Source organism: Pinus tabuliformis, chromosome 5_1, assembly GCF_031772625.1.
Source record: "Pinus tabuliformis cultivar Carrire ecotype Pingquan chromosome 5_1, CPIR1, whole genome shotgun sequence".
Taxonomy (NCBI): Eukaryota; Viridiplantae; Streptophyta; class Pinopsida; order Pinales; family Pinaceae; genus Pinus; species Pinus tabuliformis.
The window spans coordinates 318,855,698-318,869,930 of record NC_142305.1 but is presented as its reverse complement, the minus strand read 5'-3'; positions in this window follow the sequence as shown (position 1 = coordinate 318,869,930).

Sequence of the window (14,233 nt, the reverse complement as noted above, 5' to 3'; positions counted from 1 at the left end):
TGGATGGATCCCGTGGATGATGCGTTACAGCCGGTAAAGGCCACTATTTTGAAGATGCCATTGGAACTAGAAGAAACTGTGCAACCCGACTGGTCACAACAGCTGAGCCAGGCTCTCGAATGCTATAATGTCCAGATAGAATATGATGAGGATGATCCGAGAAATGTCAATATTCCAGAATCAGAGGGGAGCCGTGAGGTGCGCGGCCCCGAAATCAAAGATCCAAATATCATGGTGCCATTGAAAACGAGACAAGTCAATATTGGAACAAAGTAGGAGCCGAAGTATGCAATGCTTGGGGACTATTGGGACGATGCCACAGTGGAGAAGGTCGTCAAATTACTTCGGGAATATCGAGATTTATTCCCAAAAAAAATCACAGAGCTAAAAGGGATCCTAGGAGACCTAGGAATGATGAAGATAACATTGAAACCAGATGCAAAACTAGTTAAGCAGCGACCCTACCGATTGAATCCAAAATATAAAGCAAAGGTCCGCGAAGAACTGGACAAGATGCTAGCAGCAGGGATCATTGAACTAGTCGAGGAGTCCGACTGGGTAAGTCCGATGGTTGTGCAGGAGAAGAAACAGAAGGGTGATATTTGCATCTGCGTGGATCTCAAGAAGCTTAATGATGCTTGTGTTATTGATCTGTTTCCAACACCGTTTACAGATGAGGCATTGGAAAATGTGGGGGGGCAGGAAGCCTACTCCTTCACAGATGGGTTCTCAAGATACCACCAGATCAAGATCGCGCCAAAAGACAGGAGTAAAACAACATTCGCCACTGAATGGGGTTGCTTTCAGTACACAGTGATGCCCTTTGGACTAAAGAATGCGTCGGTGATATTTTCACGAATAGTGGTAGCGGAATTCAAGGAATTTATACACAAGTTCTTAGAGGTCTATCTTGATGACTGGACCATGTTCAGACTGGTTAAGAAACATGTAGCGAGCTTACAGTTAATGCTAGATACTTGCTGCCGACACCAGATTTCACTAAACTTAAAGAAGTGTACTTTCCTTGTCCCATTCAGGAACTTGCTAGGCCATGTGGTCTGTAAGTAAGGACTGATGGTGGATTCAGCAGAGATCGCTATCATACTCATTTTTCAAGTGCCGCGAAGTGTCAAACAACTACGTGCCACACTAGGACACAACGGCTACTATCAAAAGTTCATCAAAAGCTATGCCCAGATCACGGCTCCAATCGAACAGTTGCTAAAGAAGGATGCTACTTATTGCTGGAATGAGGAATGCAACAAAAGTCTGGAGACGCTTAAGGAAAAGATGGAATTTGCCCCGATATTGGTCTTTCCAAAATGGGACGTCGAATTTCACGTGCATGTCGATGCATCATGTATCACGTTGGGAGCGGTACTTACTTAACCAGGAGCAAAAGGAATTGACCATCCGATTGCATTCGCAAGTTGCCGGTTGTCAAAATCTGAGAAGAATTACTCCACTACAGAGTGAGAGGGATTAGCGATGGTATACACGCTTCAAAAATTCCGCCGCTATCTGCTCAGAGTCCATTTTAAGATGTATATCGATCATTCTGCGTTAAAATACCTAGTGAATAAGCCTGTGTTGGGGGGGTGCGTTTGTAGATGGTTGTTGTTATTCTAGGAATATGACTTTGAAGTCATTGTAAAGATAGGACGCCTAAACACAGGCCTAGATCACTTGTCCCGAATTGAGAATGGTGAAGAGCCCACAAATTTAGAGCACGAGAAAGCGTGGCATGATCGCCATATCAAAGTGTGCACTTTCAAGGAGAATGATCTAGTATTGTTATATGACAGTAAGTTCAAGAAATTCCTTGGCAAACTCTGAATGCATTGGTTGGGACCCTATGTCATCAAAGAAGTTACCGATCGGGTGCGATTCAGCTTGCCAAACTCAATGGAAACCCCTTCTCGGGCCGAGTGAATGGCAGTCGCCTGAAGGTCTACATGGGCGGGCCGGTCAACTGACTAACCGCTTGAGGGACAGTCTCACTGCTCCAGCCAGTTGAAAGAGAGCATGGGATGATAAAGCAGTCTGGGGGAAAGAGGCATGATTGCCAGGATACATGTCAATTTAGCCTATCACCAAGATCATGGTTGCACGGTAAGAAGTGCGTTGATGCGTTGCTAAGAGGAGAGGTGACCGTTCCTGTCACTATTCATGACAAGATGTCTGCATTATGGTAATAGGGAGTGGGCAGCAGGCAATTAAGAGAAGGAGTACAAGCCGGATATGGAATGAGCTACGACAGATTTTACACAAGGATGCTAGAATAGACAGGAACCAGTGAATTTGAAATCCGAATCGATTATAAATCACCGAGGGGCATCCACTGGATGACCTACACTTCTGGAAAACATATGCTGGTTATCAATATGGAGCTTTTCATTATCTCTGCACAAGGAGTAAGTCCAAAGGTGGTGATATGGCTGAGGGAAAAGAAGGACTCTCTAAGGAACATGGTGTTGATAGCTGCGGGTGCCCCGCAAAGTGCAGCGTCAACCGTCGGGGATGTACCAGAAAAGGGGAGCCACAAAGCAGAATTGGTTCAGATGCCGTCACCCCGGCTGGGGGCAGGCCAGCAAGCTACAACAGAACAACGAAAGGATGGAAAGCCGGAGACCACTAGTAGCAATGCAGTTAATACGGCGTCTCTGAGGTACCTTGAGGATTGGGATTTTGCGGATAGTAGCAAAGGTCTTGCAAAATTGCAACACAAGCTGCAACAGACAGTACGAAGAGCTGACATGAAGATCAGAAGTAGCTACGGTGGTACAAGAAGGTCCCATACACGGCTCCCCTACTAGAGCTAAAATCCTATGAGGGGGTGTTCTTTATTAACTGAGCATAATAGAATGAGCATTATCAGTCGCAAGAATTGGTAGAAACAATGAAGCAGGATCCAGATGAAGCATTGTAGGAGACAAGGAGGAAGCAGTAAGAAGACAAGCTTCGCTCAGAGGGAGGTGAACTGTGAAGCCAAGGCAGTGCATCTCGCCACACCAACGAGTGACTCGGGATGAGTCACGATGATTGTGTTGGGGGACTGTTGGGTAGCGGAGGTCCTGCGTAACAGTTTTGGGTCTGATAGCCTAGAAAGTAGGATAAAAATATTGTAAATCTCTGAAATATGTGGAGCGTGAAATGTAAAAGGTCGAGTCAAAGGGTTGTTTGCCCAAGAAATAATATAAAATAATAGGAAGTAAGTTGGTCCATGGACCATAGGAAGGTATAAATAGAGCATGGCTCTATGAGGGAAAGGCAGTTCTTTTTGGGTATGATTTTGGGTCTGAAATGTAATGGGTTTTTTGAGGAAGAGAAGTCTGAAAGCGTCTGTAAGTCCGAGTCAAGGGTTTGGGTAGTGGATAGAGGCTCTGCAACTGTGTGCAAAGAGGCTTGGAAGAGTCTGCAATTGTGTGCATGGACCCCTGCAGCTGAGTGTGTAGGATGGATCTAGATGTATTGGTGATAAGTAGAAATAAAGATAAGTTTCTTCTGCAAATTCTCTGTTACAATCTGAGTTATCGCGAATCTGACTGTATGAATGGTTGATATAACTATTTAATATATGTGCATATGCTTATGTTAAAGATATAGTTGAATCTGAGTTTATTCTAAGTGTGCGAACTAGTTAAATCTGTTAAATGTTTGCTTAAAGACCCTTCTAAGTAGATTTGAGTTACCATACTTCATCAAATAGATTAGATCTATAAACAACGCAATTATATAAAGTTAAAATCATTTTGCCTGAAGATAGAGCAGCGTGAGGCTGTAGAATGGCACATGATACATCCAGACCACATCCAGACATCCCAAGGGTGTGGAAACCTGGTTCCAACGCCCTCCCCTGCTACCTCGGGTGAGACCTCAGTCCGCACTCCGCAAACTGTTGCCAAAACGGACAGTAGCTACAGGATTTGCTTAGCTAAATATTTCTTCCGAACCTGGGTCAGGCCCATATAAGCCAACATGATCCCTAGGAAAGGAAACTATGGGCACCGACTTGTATCAAAATTCAGACAGAACAGTCGTGAGGTGGGATCCAGCAAGTAGGAGAGGGGTATCTCTCTTCCTTGTCTTCACTCTCCCTCGTGCTTAACTCCTAGTCACAGAGCTTTCCCAATCTTTCTAACCATATTGGATTTTGCTCATTATTAAACTTATATGTTTGAAAATTTGAGTGGTCTTGGAGAGTTAAATCTCCACTCACCTATTTCAAGGCCCTGAAGAACTTAAACTTTTTGGTGTTTGTTAATGATAAAATAAAAAAGTTCTAGTTCCTTTTATTAAATCTCTTGATTTTAGACGGTTGTTCTTTAAGTCATGGGCAAAATGAGAGTGAAACTAATGATGTTTCGACACAAAAGAAACCAATAGAAACGTAGCTACATGAAAATTTGGTTATTTTCTTCAATGAAAAGTGATTTTTAAAGAGTCTACGAATAAACTTGTACAAGCAAATTTTTCTTTTTCCAAAATACACACTCCACACACTCAAAAGCTAACAAAAAGACTAAAATGTCTGCAATGCAAACTATATTAATGAAAACTATAATGATGGTGCATGGACACTCATACAAGAAGACAATTTGTTGCCTTACAAGATCAATAAGCCAACTTGAAAGTAAAGAGGGAAAAAATTAAATAGCAAATTTCCCTCAAAACCAAGCAAAACAAATTGAAAAATATCACAATTGCATAAAAAAAACAAAAGAAACGAAAAAACCAAAAGCTTGGAAAGAAAAATAAAGGCAAAAGCTATGTTTTTGTCTTTTTCTTTTAAAGAAACTGAAGAAGTTTTTGAGGTCACAAAAAGACTACTAAATTTCAAAGATCAAGAAACAAGCACAAAGAGTCCTTAAACTTGGAAAGTTATAAAACTCATTAATAAATGAAACTTGAAACAAGAAGGACTACAAACTTGCACAAAATGACCTGAATAGTAGTAAAAGACTTCAGAAAACTGACAAAATGTCAAGAAAGAAAAACTCTCAAGATTGCCAAAGAGACACTCAAAAGCATGAAAATCAATAAGGTCAACCAAGAAGGAAAGAAAAGAAAGGCAATTTGAAATCTGAGTTATAAAGGAAATCAAAACCAATTTCTTTTTCTCGAAAACCAGAACATCCAAGAACTTTAGACATAAGCCCTGAACCCGAGACACAAACCAAAAACTTTCTCAAAAAGCAATCCTAGGCCAACTAGGCTTTTCACTCAGAAGGAGATTTGAAAAAGAAAACTTGCAAGAGAACAGAGTTATTCGGATAGTGGATGACCATAAAACAACAGAAATCACCAGGTAGTAGACCTAACTGGGAAAAAAGATTTGAAAAAACAATTCAAAATTTTTTATACGTGACTGTGTGAAGACACAGAGGCATGCACACGTGTTTCTAACACAAGAAACTCACATATACGCAAGTTTTTTTGAGGAAAATTGCATGTATACGTGACTGTAACCCAACAAAAAAGTGTATACAAGTGTCAAATAAGAAAAAAAAAATCAAGGCCTGATCCAGAAGATCGTACTTGATGCCAGGGAAGCTAATAAGTCAAATAACACTGTAAAAGAAAGCAATCAATAGAACAAACCCTGATCGAGAACAAACAACCCAAACTAGGAAAAACAAGAATGTTTTCCCCAGTGGAGTCACTAATTCTGGTGTGGGTGAGAACACCCTAGTGTCTTGGGTTGAAAAATCCAACAGAGTGGAGGGAAAATAGCAGCAAGAAATGGTCAGACAAATAATCTAAATGCTTATTCTACTGAACTGGGAAGAAGTGTCCTTACCTAGAGGTCCTACGTTTGGGTAGATCCCGCAAGGTGAAAACCCTCTGCTTCTCCTGATGCCTTTGAAACCTGTAAATTATTCTAAAAAATCATATACAGTAGTAGAAACGTAAAGCATATTCATGATATATATGTTAGATCATATAAATGAATGAACAATTATGCATCGATATAAGATTCATAAAAAAGTCACAATATAGATCAATGCATCAATACATTTTAATATCATGAACATAACAACATTTCTTTATTGATGTAAGCTACAAGAAAGGTGGAAAACTACAACCTGAGTCTTCCTCCAGCTCCAAGCGGAACCATCCTCCAGATCCATCCTTTCCCAGCCTCAACAATATTCCTCCGTCATCATACACAAGGATATCTCAAGAATGATGAAGGATATCTCAAAAGAGGAAACAAGGGTTTCCTAAAGCTTTGGGGAGTGCCGAAGGCACAGGGATTTCATCAGACTCGATCAAGGATAAATCAACTATAATAACAATATCTCATTTCTTCTCCCCTAAGGCCTTCCCAAGGAGGTTTATTTATACATCTCCAAATTAGTTTTTGTTTTTTTTGTTTTTTTTATTTTTTTTTTATTTTTTTTCTTTTTCTTTTCAGTTGGGAAACAGTCGGGCCACTGGATATAGGAGGTGAGTAACAAGTAAAACTTGTGAACTCTGCCCAGAATTAAGGAAATTTATTATTTTGCTGATCCGTGTGTACACGATTTTATCACAGGGAAAAGTAGTGTATAGGAAATAAAACATTGTTTTTTAGATTTTGGACCAAGTCTAGAAGGAAGGGTTTCCCTAGGCCATAACTAGAGCATCAGATCTACCAAGAGTGGTAAATGGTGCTATAACAAGTAGGTGGTCATCTTCATATTTTATGTACATATTGCTATCTGTAGTTCCCCTCTTAAATCCTTGTTCATATTGCTATCTGCTTCATCCATCATAGCTCTTTCCATCTCTTGGTTTGTTTTTTTCTTTCTCTCAGCTCTTCCATTTTGTTGTGGAGTTTTGGCCATAATATACTACCTCCTTATGTGATGCTCTTCACAAAATCCCTCGAACTCTATTGAAGTGTATTCTCCTCCTTTTTCTGATCTTAAGCATTTTATCTTTAGATCTTTCTCATTCTCTACCTTAGCCTAAAATGTCTTGAAATCCTTAATTTCTTCTAATTTTTCTTTGAAGAGCATTATCCATGTGGCTCTGGTAAAATCATCAATAAACAACATAAAATATCTCTCTCCAGTAAGCCAGCTACTGTGATGATTCTCTACACAATATTGTAGCAACCATGGGACTCCCGATGAAGAGAATGCTCATCAATGCCAACAAGTGTTGCCTCTATCCTTAATGATAGTCTAGTTGACATCAATTCCAACATAGTGAATGCCACCAACCATCTATAAATTCCCAATTGTCCAAAAAATCTCCCCATTTGGCATTGATGGAAGCACACTAAGCTCCCCCTAAATCGAGGGATCATGTAATATTTTAGGGGCTAATGTTCACCTAGTGGTCTAATTTTCCATGATTTTTCCACAAAAAAGATTCACCAATTTCCTATCTTTATAAGAAATGATTCGCCCAAATTTTAGAATATAAAATTATTTTACCTTAAATATCACCAACATTATATAGAGACTATATATAAAATCATTATAAAATTGAATAATTTTACAAATATATCAATAAACATTTTATAGTTTGCATATTAGGGATTAGTTGGATTCGCCAATGTTTTTAAACTTCAAGAAAATTTTCCTTGCTAGGGATAGCCTTCTTTATTTTTTATCTTCTCCTTGTCACTAGTAATCTTCTCCCCCTTTATCATCAATGGCAAAGGATTCTCCTGAAATCTCCCCCTGAACCACTGCAACCTACTCTTTAATTGATCCTTCAAGCTAGGTAGCTACCAGCACTCATTGTAATTGAGTCATTTAGGAGGAGTCACAACTCCTCTCTATTGTCAGATATACACAAATTTCTCTCTTTCAAGTGGATTAGTAAAGATGCCTATTATTTTTTCTTTAGTGGCCACTCGGACAATATTAGCAGCAACCAGTTCTCTCTCAAGAAATGAAACTTGATAGGAATATGCTTGGTTATTGAGTGCATGAAGGGATTCTTATAGATATTGATCACACTTGTGTTGTCACACATGATTGGAATTGGATCATTAAACTCTACTTTAATTCATTCATGGTTTGATTCGTACAGATAATTTGTGAGGAACAAGTGGAAGTGGCAATATACCCTGCTTTAGTGGTTGTTAAAAAAATGGAGTCTTGTTTTTTGTCGACCTAGGACACTAATCAGTTTCCAAAAAAGAATGTTGCACTAGAGGTGCTCTTCCTATCATCAATATTTCCTACCCAATCAACATTAGTATAGGCCTTCAATTTAAACTCTCTTCTTCTAAAATACCACAAGCCATAGTATGATGTCCCTTGCAGGTATTTGAAAATATGTTTTACAACAATGGCATGACTTTCACAAGGGAAAGCTTGAAATTTGGCCACCGAACATACTCTTGCATCATGTCTGGTCTAGCCACTATGAGATACAACAAGCTCCCTATCATCGACCCATAGTCAATCTGATTTACCAGCAGTGTATCGTCTTGTTTGTATAAGTTATAGCCTGCAACCATGGGGATACAAACTGACTTGCAATCTTACAGTTTGAATTTATTTAAATTTTATCCCAGGTATTGTTATAGACATATTTTAGCACTGCAACCTTAATCTTATATGTCGATAAACCAAGGGCTCTTTAACCCCTGAAAGTGTTGTTTCATACCCTAAAGGATCATGGTCAACTAATTACATCATTCCCCAAGAGTTCCACCTGAAAAACCACTCAGAACTAGCCAAAACTGGACCATACTGACTGCTCCATTGTCAGGGTGCGATGCATACTGACTTCTACACTAGCCAGGTGCGATGCATACTGAAGATACCTTCTGTGGGGTGCAATGAGCAAGGACGGACAAATGTCTGAAACAGTTTGCTAAGTGGATGCTCATGGAATCTTCCAGAAACTTCTCCTATGACACGTGCGTCTCTGAATTCGCCCAAGGATGAGTAAGAGATCCAAAAAATTTCCAAGTGGAACCAAGAACAACAAGTGGAATGACACTAATAAAAAACCTAGAGATGACTCACACCCTTGCAGACATCTATAAATGGATCCCTCATCTGAGAGATCTGGAGGCTGGAATTTTGTAATTTGTAAGGAAGTGCTAATAGTTTGTCTTTGAGAAAGAACATTGTATTGTTGGGTGCTTTTGCTTTTCATGAGGTGAAGAGGGCTTTGATGCTGGGAGGATGATGCTGGATCAGATCACTGGGTTGTAATTCTCCCTTCTATTTTAATAAAGTTCTTTGAGTTTTCCTCCATACAATCATGTATTTGTGAATCTTGTTATTTGTGAATGCTATTGTATGTTCAATGTATTTCTAATTCTGCATTTTTTATGATATAATAGATCGAGATGCTTTGATGGTGTTTTGTTACTTTGTTTCTACAGGTATTCTCTAAGCGGGACAAGTAGGAGAGGAGTTGCAAGCTCTATCAAGGGGGAGAGAAATCAAGCAAGGAGTCAAGCAGAAGATCCAGGTTGGTCCCTTTGCTTCTCTCTTATCTATCATACATAGAGGAAATTGCAAATTACTTTGATTGTTTGTTTCTAGGATAGCTGCCAATCCTAGTGGGACTAGCAGATCAAAAAGACACTAGTTTTCCTGGAAACAAAATGGCGACTCCACTGGGGAGCAAATAGTTTGTTTGTTTGTTGTTGATTGTTTGTTTTATAAACTATAGACGGATCCTGAAGTTAGCCAGATAGCCTTCGAACTGCTCTTGCTCTGCAATTGCATAGTAGATGAATGTTGCTTCAGTCAATCTCCAGTTTGGTTTATGAATTGAACATCTGACTTACAACCATTCTAGATGTCATTTTGGTAGCTCAGTAACCTCTCAAGATCATACCCCTGTACTTTGTTCTTTACTGTCCATAATAGCTCAGCTTAACTCACTGAAATCAGCTGCAAATTTGAGCCAAAACCCATCTCAGTTGCACTCCCTGGCCCATCACACTGTCTGTCACTGGAAACCAGTATGCATTGCACTTCCCGAGTGTAGCAGGTGAGATGCATCCCTATTTCTGTGAAGCACAGGTGCGATGACTGAGTAATCCTATTTCTCTCCTTGAAATTTGGGGTTTTTGTCCTTGTTTTCAGCTCTGTTCAATTATTTTTCTACTTATGAACAGTATCTCATTGCTGAAGCCTCCTTGCATTACATAGACTAGCCTCCATTGATTAGGATTAGTAAATGTTTTTATGTATTTGTCCATCATTTGCAATCCTTTGTCGAAAAGTTGTTTAAATTGATCTGTCGTTTTGGTGCAAAAAGTGTCGTAATTGTCGTTTTGTGTCAAAAAGAGGAGTGTCGTAAAGTCTTCCTTCTCTAGATAAGTCGATTGAATTTTTTGTCATGTATTTGATTTGATTTGTTGATATTTGAAGTGTCGAAAGAATCTTCTATTCGAAATTGAAAAGTGTCGTTTAAGTATCCCTTTCATTTTGAAAAAGAAATTGTCGAAATGTCGCTTTGAAGAAAATATTTTAGATCTATACTTAGTTTTCCTTTTTTGCATTTCTCACATTAAGGGAATGAAAAACAAATACATGCATTTGCATTTTCATTTAGGCTGTGTGCGAAAAATTATTTAGGAAAAGTGCATTTAGTGTGTGCTCTTTGCTCTTTGTTTGAAAGAATCGTAATCTTCTTTCTAGGATTTTCATTGCTAAAAATAAACAATGATTGTTTATCATTTTAGACTGCATATTTAGGAATTTTACATCTACATCACGCGGTGAACCATTGAAAGGAAAACTTCTAAGCAAGATCAAATCTAAAATAAATTTCAATGAACTTAACAACACTTTGGAACCTAACGCAACACATCTAGAGGTCTAGGCTAGAGACATGTTCCGGCGTCGTAAAATCTAGAAACTATCGTTTTCATCGAAGGTTGGGTGATTCCTCCTCTTTGATACGACAAGCGCTAGCACGGACTTGTGCTCCCCATACCATTGAGTATATATTGGGAGACCACAATAGGCTTATATCCTTTATCCACAGGAAGCTGTGTCTGTCGCCCTATCGATCACAATGCACTGAACACAGCATTCCAGAAGATTGACTGCCATACATAATTCCTTGGTAATTTCTCTTTAATTTATCACCAAGGTGTATTTTGCAATTTTGCGATTGGTTTGGTAATCCCTCTGTCTAGATTTCTAGAGTAGTCACTTTCATTCCTTTTCAACTCCTTAAAAGAAAAGGTCCATCTGAGCACTTGTCACTTCAGGCTCATTAAATATTGAAGGGGACTAGAGTCATCTTTAGCTTTTTCTCGACTCTTAAAAATTGAAAAAGAAAAGTTGTGTCAAAGCATCATTAAAATTTATTAAATTCGGAATAACATCCCTATTCCTTCGTTGATCTTAGGTGGAGATAATGGAGTCCACCAATCATGGAATCCCTCTTGAGGGGAATCCTAGTCCATTTTCATCTTGGGGAAATATTGGTGCTCCTCATATGGCCACATTGTCTCTGCCAGGTCTGGCTATTGGCCTGCCAATGTGGCTATTCTCAACCTCTATGGTTCAAAATAATGTGATTCCTCAGCAATCGAATCAGCAACCAATTAATATTGAAGTTGACCCTTCGCCTCCTTCTTCACTTGTTTCTCCCTCCCCTTCTTCCTCTTCACTTGGTGAAAATAGTGATACTAGTAACCAAGTAGCTGAGAAGAAGAAGAAAGGGAAGGAGAAGAAGAAGAAGAAGTCAGTTAAGAAAGGGGGCAACCATGAATCATCTGGTGAAAATCCGCACACTAAATCTCCCAGATATCCTTGTGTAATTTGTAGAGGAAACCATTTTCATCGAGATTGTCCTTGCCTTCCGTGAATCTTGAGAGAATGGTCTCCCCATTCGCACCGTCTGGTGTCATCAACCTCTGGTGATCATGTTGACAACACACCATCAACTAGTGAAAATGAAGTTCCTGGACAGAAAGGAAAGGTCAAAATTCCATGTGGATTATGTGAAGGGGACCATCACCTTCCCCGTTGTCCTTTTTTGGAAGAGGCCAAAAGAGTCTTGCGTAATCATCCTACTTCACCGTAGTGACTTCCATCTGGATACAAGAAACTCACCTCAAGTCCTTTACTAGTTGAAAATTTGACTGACATAACTCAACCATTAGTCGAAACACCTATCGTTGAAAGTGAATCTTCTGAGTCCATACCAGACCAAAGTCAGTAGGTCGAGATGGTAGTCGACCTAGTTTTTCCTTCAGAAGGTCCACCTTTAGATGATACCATTCCCAAAGAGAGTGAGAACGATACTGTTCAAATTCTTTTTGTTACTTCAGAGTCTGATGAACTTGGGGCAATACGCCCATTCCTTCACAACAAGAATAGAATCCCCCAGTTCCTGCTACTCAAGGGGTTAATTCAACCATTTATTCGGTACCCCCTCCAAGTAGTCTAGTTACTTCCTTTGATTGGAATCGACTAGCGAGATCCCACCTTCCTTCTAATGTACCATTCTGTATCATAGTACAAGTTTACAAAATGATCATCTCTGGCACTATCATAGATGAAGGGGCTTTAGTGAGTATCCTTTCCTCAACTGCTTGGAAAGCACTTGGTTTGCCATCGCTTATGCCTGTTACATAGAATTTGTCAGGCTTTAACAAAGGAATCACTCGACCATTAGGGATCCTTCCTAAGTTACCGATAATTTTGAGAAGGAAAACCGTTCACTTGAACGTGATGGTAGTCCAAGGACCGTTAGATTACAATCTAATCCTCGGACATGACTATGTTTACAACATGGAAGCTATTGTTTCAACACTCTTTCGAGTGATGTGTTTCCTGCATGAAGGTAGAATTGTCATTGTTGACCAGCTTTCATTTCCTGGTTCAAACACAGCTTCAAGTCAAACATCATCCCTAAATGGTCCTTTTGCATCGAGAATGTCTCTTCAACCTTCATTCCATCCACCTAATTACCGCGAGTAGTCTAGTGAATGTAACAAAGCTTAGGGGGCATGCACCCTTGTCCATTTGGCAGACGAACCCAGCTGAAAAGATAGGTTTCCCTGTAGGTTATGTGATTGGTATGAAACACCATTCACTTTTGTCTACACTCCGGACGAAGCCTAGGAAGTGTTTTGTCTACTCTGTGGATGAAACCATCCTACCATATGAATTTCCCTGTAAGTTAAGTGATTGGTCTGACACACCACTCACCTTTGTCTAATTGGCGGACAAAGCCAAGGAAGTGTTTTTGTCTAGCCGCAGACAAAAAAAGTCCTGCTTAACCACAGTGATTTGCATATGGTTACTGGAAGCTCTCCTTTTCTTGATGCCTTTTTATGCAAGCGAAAAATGACCAATTTAATTTTTTAGCCTTTTAGTTTTTTAGCTTTTTTTTTCAACTTCTTAGGGTAGGTGATTGGTCCAGCAATGTCTGTGCCACAGACGGAACAAAGGAAGGGTTTTGTCTAAATTGCTGATGAAACCATCCTACCTAACCTCAGTAGTTCCTTAGATTTTTAGTGTTTTTTAGCTTTGTAGTTTGGTCGTTTCTAGCTTACATAAAAAGGAAATGAGCAATGTTTCCGCAAGGTTCAAGCTCGTTAAAAAATAAACCTACCAACTGAGCATATGTTCCCGCAGATTTAAAGCTTGTTAAAAAATGAACCCACCTCTGGTAAATAATCTTTGTGCTTGCCATTATATCAGCCTTTTGAACCTTGGTTGTGTTCCTTCCATCACCTCCATCCTTTTGGCTGATCATACGCTTCCACTTGATTGTTTACCATTTTGAGGAACAGCTGCAATGAGTGGTCCTGTTAGCCACCCTCTTCACATCACCATGTTTTGAGAAGTTCCAAGATTACCCAGAACCAGTTGCTACCCTAAACGCCACTCGTTCCTCAAAAACGAGTCTCCTTTAAACCCTTTTCAGACTCACTAAATATGAAAATATTGTCGAGCTATTGGCCTCTCCAGCTCGCTAAAGTGATTGGAAGTGCCATCCCTCCTGTACATTTTAAATATTTTTTGACCTGAGGGATTATCCCACAAAAAAGATCAGGTGCTTGTCTTTTCAGCTCGCTAAAGTGATCGGAAAAGTCATCCCGTTTGTATTATTTTAATCTTTTTTCGACTTAAGGGATTATGCTATGAAAAAGAACTGCTGGAGTTTCCTTTTTGTCCCTTTTCAAACTCTCTAAACATGAAAAGTACCGAGTCATCTTTGTCGTTAAACTCGTTAAAACAATAGCAACGAACTTGTCCACCCAAACAAGAACGAGTTTCACTGTCGCTAGGCTTGC